Consider the following 9932-nt stretch of genomic DNA (forward strand, 5'->3'; position numbering starts at 1 on the left):
TTTTTAAAAAAAAAGATAAAACAGATCAAGAATAAAGTCTAGCTCTTAGTTTTAATCAGCTCCCACATATGGTAAGGGTGTAAACTGGGCTGTATCCCAAAGCTGAAATGGTAGAGAAAGAAGGTAGGAAAGTAGAGAAAGAATATGACAGTATATGCAGCTTTGTCAGATGAAGAACAGAACCAGAAAATACCTGGCATCTCTGACAGTTTGAAATGGAGATCAGACAGAAACTCCTACTAGCTTTTTTTTTTAGCCCACATTTTGACTGCTGCTATTCTTCAGTTGTACCTTTGAGTAGTCTATTGTATACGTGTATAGTAAATTTAGAATTGTAACAGAGATGTATCCGAAAGACTTGGTTGTCCTGCTGTTCCTACCTGTCAATAACTAGGTAAGATAGCTTACTAAAGAAATAGTGTCAATAACAATGGTGTTAGAGATCTACAGATACAGAGAAACTTCTTTATCTCCCCCACAGGAGAAGGGCTAACAAATAGAAACTATAGAAGTAAATTATGTTATAATACTCTCTAGTTGTTCGTCCATGTTTATTTACAGAAGTCTAAATAGCTATTCTATAAAAGTTTAGATACTGACAAATCAAACCTAAAAAACCATAGTGGTTCTGAAGAAGTTTGTTAAATGATCTAACTCAGAGACTGCTAACATGTAATGCTGTTGGCATACTCTAGTATATATAATTCAACAAACTATCAGAGAGGGGTAGTTTTCTTCTCATGCGTCTTTCAGTACAGCACCAAAATGGATGGTAGGATTTACAGGACTTTCCAGTTCTTTCATGGTAAAAGCACAGAGCTCATTTAACATCCATCTTCAGAACGACAGCACCTGAAGAGCTATGAGTCTTCTAGAGAAATACTGGCACAAAAATAATCTGATTTAGGTGAAATCTGGTGACCATTTTAGGGGAAAAATGCTTAAGACTGGGACATAAAACAATCCTTGCTCTAAGAAAGATTATTAAGAGAAAAATATACCACAAGGACTTGCACTGTGATAGGACTAACATAATTTCCACTAGGACAGAAACTCTGAAGGACAGGAAAAGTAGAAATACACCTTAACGAGAATAAAATATCCATGCAAAATTAACATTTTATCTTTAGGCCTCTTTTTTAAAATTCTTTTCCTTTCCCTCTGTGAAGCACTCTCATAACTCAAGAGTTTATGGCTCTTTTGACAGCAGATGAAGAGCCAGCTAAGAGGTCATTCAAAGCTAAATTCTCCAATTTTCCCAGTGCTATTGCTGGCTCCTCCTCAAATGTGTCATTCTGTTTGCGTGTTCCAGCACTCACAAAAACTGTGATTCAATCTGTCTTCCAACTAGAAGCAATGAGTTCTTGAAAACGACCTTTTATTCCTCCTCCCCCCTTTTTTTTATGGAGCGATACCTTATCAATTAACTCTAGTAATTGTAGATTGGTTCACCAAAGAGCCTACTAAACTGCTTCACTCAAGCAAGCTCAGTTCTCTCTCTCTTCTCATCAATGATTTGTGAGAAAAACTCCCAGTGTATAAGGATATATGTGAGGCTAATGCTACCTTAGTACATCAAGAAGGAGACATACAAGAGTTCATCCCTTGAAGGACTTACAGCTGCCTATGGAGTTAAATACAATTTTTAATTTACCTTTAGATGCTTTGTTGTTATTCATAATAGAGATGCTTGGTTTCCAAAAGCTGTCATTCAGCTTCACTCCCCACAGACTTAAGGGGCAATGTGAAGCAGATCTGTGAGGAAGAAAGCCTGGCAGACTCCTGGGACACAGCAGATAGCTGTCTATTGCAGGCTACAGGCTCAGAACAGGTCCAGAATTTGAAGAGCTGCTGGAGATCAAACAGGGCAGGAGCACACCTGATGCCCTCATCAGGTCTACCATCCCAAAATTTTCATTTTGATATAGAAATAGTGCTGCAATACTTCTCATCTTTCACCTTGACACTCCCTAAATGCTGACTGTCAATCAGCAGAAGTCTGCATTTAATCACTTGAACTGTTGGCAGCTTCTGAAAGAATTGATCACAGGCATTTATCACACAGCATGGCTGGACACAGCAGGTACAAGTAAAACATCACTCCCCAGCCTCGCAGGAGATTCCAGGGCAGGAGTCTCCTGCGTGCCCAGAAGCCGCTTCTCAGATCCAGCCCCAGGCTATGGGCCTGCTTCAGCCCTGTCCCAGCAAGATCCTGCCACATCACCACTGCCTCACCCAAATGTCAGCGGCCTGTGGCCTCACTCTTCAAGGAGCAGAATGCACAGCCCTACTGGCCTGCAAACACTCACCCACCCATCTGGCCCGTTCCAACCTTTGACAACTACAAGAACATAATGCATACAAACACTGATCAGAATTGATCAATGCTGAAGTTAATCATATTTTGCAGAACACATGCAAGACAAAATGTTGACATTCCCAGCAGGCCATCTATCACACATCTCATTTCAGTCAGTTAAATGCAAGCTGCTACATCTATCCTTTCTTAGTGTTTAACCTGTACTCCAAGAAGATAAAGTCATGTAAAGTAACCTGCTTTCATGAGTACTTTCTAAGTGCAATATAAAACACACCTTCCAGGAGCCCAGCAGACCCAGAGGTCTGGATCCAGGTGCCTCCCTCATCCTCTGCTGTCTCAGTGTCTGAGAGACATTCTGCCCCCCCATGTCACTGCCCTGGTTCCAGTGAGGAGGCAGGGAACGAGTCGTGCTGGCTGAGGATATGGTCTCTTCTGCCATAGGATTAGTGGGAACGGCTGCTGTCACCTCCACTGCCTCTGGAGAGTCCAGTCAGGGGAAGGATGACAGCAGTCTGGATGAAGTTCAGTCTCAGTTCAGCAACGAGGATATGAGTGTGTTATCAGGTGGGTCTGATAGGGATATTTTTATCTACAATCATTTTCAAAGTTAACTCTTCCCTCCAGAACTTTGCAACCTGCAATGAATCGTTTTTTTAAATTCTAAATAGCTTCACAGCGATAGCAGAAAATCATTAGTTATACGATTAGTAACCTCTATCAGCTGCAGTTTCCTCCCACTGGACACAGATACCTCTGGCATCAGTAATTACAGTTCTTTAGCATGGTGGCATAGTCCTTTACCAAAGGTTACACTTCAAGGTTATTTAAGGGTTAGTGCTGAATCACAGAGCTACTAACAATTTACATAGGAATAACAGATGCTTCCAAGAAGTTGGAACTCTCTTCCTTTTGGACTGATAATACCCATGCTGAGAAACCTGCCAGTATCCTCCACTGTGACACAGCAGCAGGGACAAAACATGCAGTTAACATAAAAGCCACACACCTAAGTTGCTGTGGGTAGTAGCCAGGTGTCTGGTGGGATGAATTCGATGGAATATTTCCACCAGTAATCAGATCTACTGCAGACTTTTAGGTGCACTGCAAGTCATATACTTTTCCATATTTATTTGTCCACTGGGAGCAAGAAGAGAAATGTTTACTTGAGGCAATTGTTCTTTTCTATCTGACATGTAAATGTCAAAGGATGTCTGGGTAACTTTGGATATCATTTAATGTCACCATTATTTTGGTGACTAAGAAAAGCTGCCCATGCATCTATAAACGCTGTTCAGTAGCCCTCTAGAGGATAATAGGAATGGCAAGCCAACTGTGTGAAAATGTCTTCCTACTGCCAGTTTTTATCTGTAGAACCTAATGTTTAAAAAGATACAAAACAAAAGAAAACAAAACAAACTTGCCTGATGCTGCGGGCAAAGTAGCACTCATTCTGGGATTTCACCAGTTCAGAAAGTACACACGAGGAATTCTAAAACCAAGTTATTTAATCTACTCTTGTTCTAACCCAGGAGAACAGAAGACGTGCACCTGAGCCCTGGAACCTGGCTTTTTTCTTTAGGAGATCTGTTCATGAGACACATTTGAGGTTAATACATTTGCCTTCCTGCTGGGATGCCATGTGGTGAATGTAGTTCTTCCTCTTGCATGCTTTACAATATCTGTGCCCTTTTGTGCTGTGAAGCCTTGTATGAACATTGCAAACATTTTTGGTTAAATGTTTGAGAATTGTAATTTTTGTTTAGCAGGGTTGCAACCAAACTGTCTGTCATAAGAACCTAGTTGTGCATTATTACACTTGCCTGCCTTAGCCTATCTTGCTGGTGTGGAAAATGCTGGACTTATTTTAAACCTGCATTTTATTCAACTTGCATTTTATTATTAAAATTATTATACAAAACTAAAATATATGAGATGTCTTTCTTATTTATAATTAGCCAAAAAAGGCCAATTCTCACCATTTCGAACGTCTAACTTATTTTACTCCTGCTATCATTTCAAAAGCTATTTTAGATTTTTATTGTCAAAACACATCTCTAAGTAGAGTACTGTCAAGATAATATGAATCCCCTCTTTGTCAGTTGCTACCTCTGGGTTTGCATCTGTCTCCCTCTCTCTCCTGTTTCATACAAATTTTAAGAATCTCAATACATTGTTTACATTTTGCATTCACAGTTTTTATATTACACGAAAAGTGAGTACTTCATAAATGTAATGATGAATTATCTTTACAATTACTTGGAGAGGAAGAAAGTAATTTTTTAAAGGAACCTCAAAACAATAGGAATGTAATAGCACAGAAATAAAAATGTCTTCATGATTCCATCTCAGGAAAATATAGCTAGCACTGTTTAAAATTCAGTTTTAAGTTTTAAGCTTGACATAACAAGATGAGCAAGTAGCTCATAATCAATGACGAGCAAATGAGAGGTCGTAGAGTCATAGAATCATTTGCACTGGAAGAGATCTTTAAAAGCCATCTAGTTCAACCCCTCTGCAAAGAACAGGGACACCTACAGAAAGATCAGGTTGCTCAGAGTCCCCTCCAGCCTGTCCCTGAATGTCACCAGTAACAAGGCTTCTACCACCTCTCTGGGCAACCTGTTCCATTGCCTCACCTCCCTTATTGTAAAAATCTTCCTCCTTATATCCCACCTAAATCTTCTCTCTTTTAGTTTGAAACCACTTCTCTTGTCCTGTCACTCACAACAGATGTGAGAAAAGGGTCTGTCCACTTCTTTCTTATAGCCCCTCTTTAGATACTGAAAGGCTACTATCAGGTGTCCCCAGAGCCTTCGCTTTTCCAGGCTGAGCAGCCCAGCTCTTTCAGCTTGTCCTTGCTGGGTAGGTGTTCCACTCTTGGATCATTCTTGTGGCCCTCCTCTGGGCATGCTTCACCATGTCAGTGTCTCTCCTGTACTGACAGATGATGTCTCACCTCCCTGGACGTGCTGGCCACTCTTCTTGATATGCAGCCCAGGATATGGGATGAAATTCTTTTCCTCTTAATACTCAATAGAAAGGATAAATACTTCAGTTTCAAAGCAGAGAGCTTAGTTACTGACTTTCAACATTGCAGGTTTATACACAGCAATAATGATATTTGATAAAAGGTGCTTCTCTAAAACTTCAGATTCACTGCAGTGTGACAAGATACTCAAAACAAGACAGTAGTGTTTTTGATTTTTTAAGAAGTGATTACCTATGAAGCATAAGGGAAGGCTTAAGAAACATCAGGTAAATAAATTGAAGGTGTATGTAATCTCCAATTGCCTTTTGCTAATAGAATTTCTGAGGAAATAAAGAAAAAAAACATATAATCTCCAATAAAAGGTCACTATTAACATACAATCACCATATTGTAGAAGCTGCAGAATTATGGTATGGAAGACAAATTCCATAACATTCCTGCCATATTAGAGATGGCTAAAGAGGTGAATGTGTTTTAAACTTTAATTTTGAAAGCAAATTTCATGTTACATTTGTACCATTTTTATATTTGTTTTTCATAAAATATCAAGCTTAGCCGACTGAAAGAGTGAATATAAATTGACTTAAGTATATGCAAATATTTGATAAAAGCAAAATTTACCATATAGTGTGATAGCACTTCTTTTGTATTGAGGAACAATACACATCCAAACAAAACAAACTGTGCTTCTTAACTTAAAGATCAATTCTTATAGAAAGGTCAACAAAAATTCAACTTCTGGCACATGGCAGAAGTAAATGAAGTCTTCTGATGATTACTCATTACTGTTTTTATAGTCTCAAATGTTCCTCTTAAAAAGAAAGAGGTTAATCAACAGAATGTGAAGGCAGTCTCATGCATACACTGTGCTATGACTTTTGTCGTTCCCTTATGGGTAATATGCTTTGGGACTTTTACATCCTTCCTCCCTTCCCTATTCATTTCCTTCCAGATTACAGTGTATATTGTACCCAGTTTCTGTCCCCTGCTATTAGAACTAAGGCTTATTCATTTCTTGCTCCTCATCTTCTCTTTCTTATGCTTTTGATTTTATACCAACTACTTACAAGCCAAATCAAACTCAACTAGCCAGAAATTATCCACTAGAATTAATTTTCAATCAGGAAATGTAAGTTTTTAAAAATGGAAGCAGATAAATATTGGGATTTCTTTCAAAGTAAAATTTATTCTTTTCATTTATTTTTCCCACAGATAGAAAAAGACTAGTTTTGTCTTTTTAGCCTGTTATCTGCAAGAATACAGATCGTTTGCTTGTTTATTATTTCTCCATTCTGTCTTCTGTTCCAAGATCTTGTGTCTCAGGAATTCTCATCTCCATTTGAAAGAATCCAGTGCAATTGCAGCCTCAAACTCACGTGGAATCTCTTGGAGTTAATGTAGTATAAATGTTTATTTATAATCAAAGAAACACTTCTGAAGCAAGCAGAGAAAAAATGATGTTTCATTTCTGATTATCTGCCATGAAGTATTCACAGGGTACTCTAAAAGGGGAAATATTTCCTAATTAAAATTAGGAAAAGAGGTTTGCGCTTTCACTCCAGGCAATTAAATGTAACATTTGCATGCATATAATTCCATGGGAAACAAAACCCAGGAAGTGGCTGTTTGAGTGCCTATTAATTAAAAAATCCAACACTTCACTGGTTGTACTAGCTGCCCTTTTATACAATCTCTGTAGGTTAATAATTGAATTAAAGTGTTCACAAAATGATACCAGTGAAGGACAGCTTAAAAAGAACCAATCTCTGTCCACAGTGATCATCTGATTATTTTTATTTCTATTAATAAAGATGTATAATTAAAACGAGTACAAGATTACAGGATCAAAGTTGTCAACTATTGTATCTACCAAGCAACCGTCATGTGCGCACTTTGATGGTAGGGTGTGCTAGACTGCTCTTTGTGCTTTTTTTTTGTGTATGTGATTGCCAGGCTGAAAAATGAACCTGAGTCAGAAACCATTGTAAATACATAAAAAAGTATTTACTTCAGGAAAATTTCTGCTGTAAAAGGAAGTGGAAAATTGTTGAGGAAAATACTATCATATGCTATCAATGTGCAGCTATCTCTTGATAAAAAGCAAGTTCAAGTAAAGCCAGTAAAACAACACAGTGCAGAGCCAATGGTCCATTAGTGTAGATGGATCAATATAAAAGTAAAGAAACATGGGTTTCATTTCACTCCAACACAGTTAAAGATGACCTGCTGAAGATTTATCAGTTCTATATAGGAGGATTTGCCCTCCTCCTCCTCTCTATTTTCTCCAAAATTGTACAAAGTGAAATAGAGTAAGAAGAATAGCAGGGAAATAAAAGTACAGGTTGAAGACACCGGGCCATTCTTGCTTTTGATTTCTGTCAATAAAAGTAAACCAATCTAGGGCAGATTGCTAAGGATATGGCATTTAAAATGTGTATTTTCACTCTGTGACAAGAATTTATGCTTTTGAAATCTTGCACTGCTTCCTCACTATTATGTAAGTTACAAGCATCATGTTTTCTGAAAGTTGACATACTGCTTAAACTTAGAAGGAGGTATTTTATGTTTCAGAACTCTAACTTATATTCTGGGGTGAATACTCCAGGAAAATAGCTACAGATAGATAGGTAGTAAAAAACACTTCTGGAACTCTAGACATTTGATATTGTTTCTACTTCTGACCAAATCCTGTACTAGATTCTGCTAGAGTTTTCAGTTCTTTCTTTCTTTCTTTCTTTTTTTTTTCCTTCCTTCACTAAAATACAATGCATCTTAATTACACCACTGAATTTCTTAAAAAAATTCAGATTGCTGTTACAGCTTCAAGAAATTATATTCTGATGCAGTTTTAATTGCATCCAGAGCTGTATAGCTTCCTTGGCTTTAAACAAGCAGTTAAGACCAAAATCAGATTTTTATGAAGCCCACATATAATAATCAGAATTCCTTCAGTTATATATGATATATATAAATGATTTCACAAAATATGCTGGCTTTTCAAGCAAGCACAGTTAACAGACCACTTATTTTTTCATAGTAATTGTAGTAAAAGGTAAAAAAAAAAGTAAAAGGTGTATTTGTCAACATAGTAAATGTTAAGGAGATCTCTACACAGCACTGTTGAACAGCGTTATTAGGACTCTTCATTTCAACATTATAGCTGATAGTAATAGCAGATAAGTATAGAATGTCTGAAAAACAAAGAAATTTAATTGATTTTTGAATTACAATTTTTTTAATACTGCATTGTATATTGTCTTAGGCTAGATTTCCAATGTAATGTGAAAAAATGGAATTTATCAAAAGTACTGTAATAAATCTGGGATTCAAGTGTTCTTTAAATATTCCACTAAGGTGCTACAGCTGAGATCCAGACACATACTGAAAAATAAAATGTATCAATACATAAATTCTCCAGTAAGCTTGAAAGATTATGAAATGTTAGAATAATTCTTCAAAGGTGCATGTTGTGTTTTTGTTGTTTTTTTTTTAAACTAAATCAAAGCACTCACTAACTGTCTCTGTGTGATTACGAGAAGATGAAAAACACACCTGAAAGGACTCCCTTTCAAGTTATTGTAACCAGAGAGTGAGCAAAACCATTCTGAAATATGCTTTCAGGAACTATGAAACCCATCAATACTTCTGCTTCAGAAATTAAAACTAAATATGACGTCTCTAAGCTTGTTTAGAATTGGTTCGGATGTTATCACCATTATATTAATGGATATAAATACCACTACTGTCCATATGGTAGTGAAACAGAATGTAATAAAGCATACTTAGTGTTGATCACACCTTTTTTATTTTGTTTTCTCCCTGTTTATTTGTCTGTGACTGGGCTGCATCTCCAATTTATGATTTTATGTAAATCTTCTCTACGGTCCTACCCTTTTTATTAGGGGGAAAATAAGACAAACAAACAAAACAACAAACAAAATCAGAAGTTGAAACTTATCTGCATCCTTGTTTATAAGATCAGTTATTTTGAAAAAAAACATAAACATTCAGGTGCCCCGACACTGTTGCAATTAAAGATTACTATAAAGAAGCTTTCAACTTCTTTATGCAGTTCTGATAATCCCTCAATGAATTATATTTGCTGGACTCTTAGTATGGAACACGTGGAACATCTACCCCTACTACTTCTACTACTTTGATTTTTAATGTTGGTTGCCTGGAATGTAATCCAAGCCTCACTGTTAATAGTAGTGTTGACATTTTACTAGCATTCTGCCTTTTCATTTAAAAGAAAAAACTGCTTTCTTAGAGCTGAATACCATTTCTTTACCAATTCTTTATCATATAAACTCTACAGCATTACCCTTCTTTATTGTTTCCTTGTCCAGGTGATGTGGGGAGAATAACAATTACAAGGGAAAACTCTTTTTATGTAACTATTATCATCTTCTAGTTCTTTTTCAACAATTCCTCAAGTTATGTCTGTTCTTCCTCAAGTTAGGTATGTTCTATTTGTTGTTTCTTCTTTTTTTCTGGCATCATTCCCCTGTGAGAAAAACTTAGCAAGGCACCGCAGTTTTTTTGCTTTTCTTTTTTCAACTCTAAGGGGCACCTACTCTACCCGAAGAATTCTGAACAAAATTTATGAGCTGTTTAAAAAAA

Source organism: Meleagris gallopavo, chromosome 3 (genome assembly GCF_000146605.3).
Source record: "Meleagris gallopavo isolate NT-WF06-2002-E0010 breed Aviagen turkey brand Nicholas breeding stock chromosome 3, Turkey_5.1, whole genome shotgun sequence".
Taxonomy (NCBI): domain Eukaryota; kingdom Metazoa; phylum Chordata; class Aves; order Galliformes; family Phasianidae; genus Meleagris; species Meleagris gallopavo.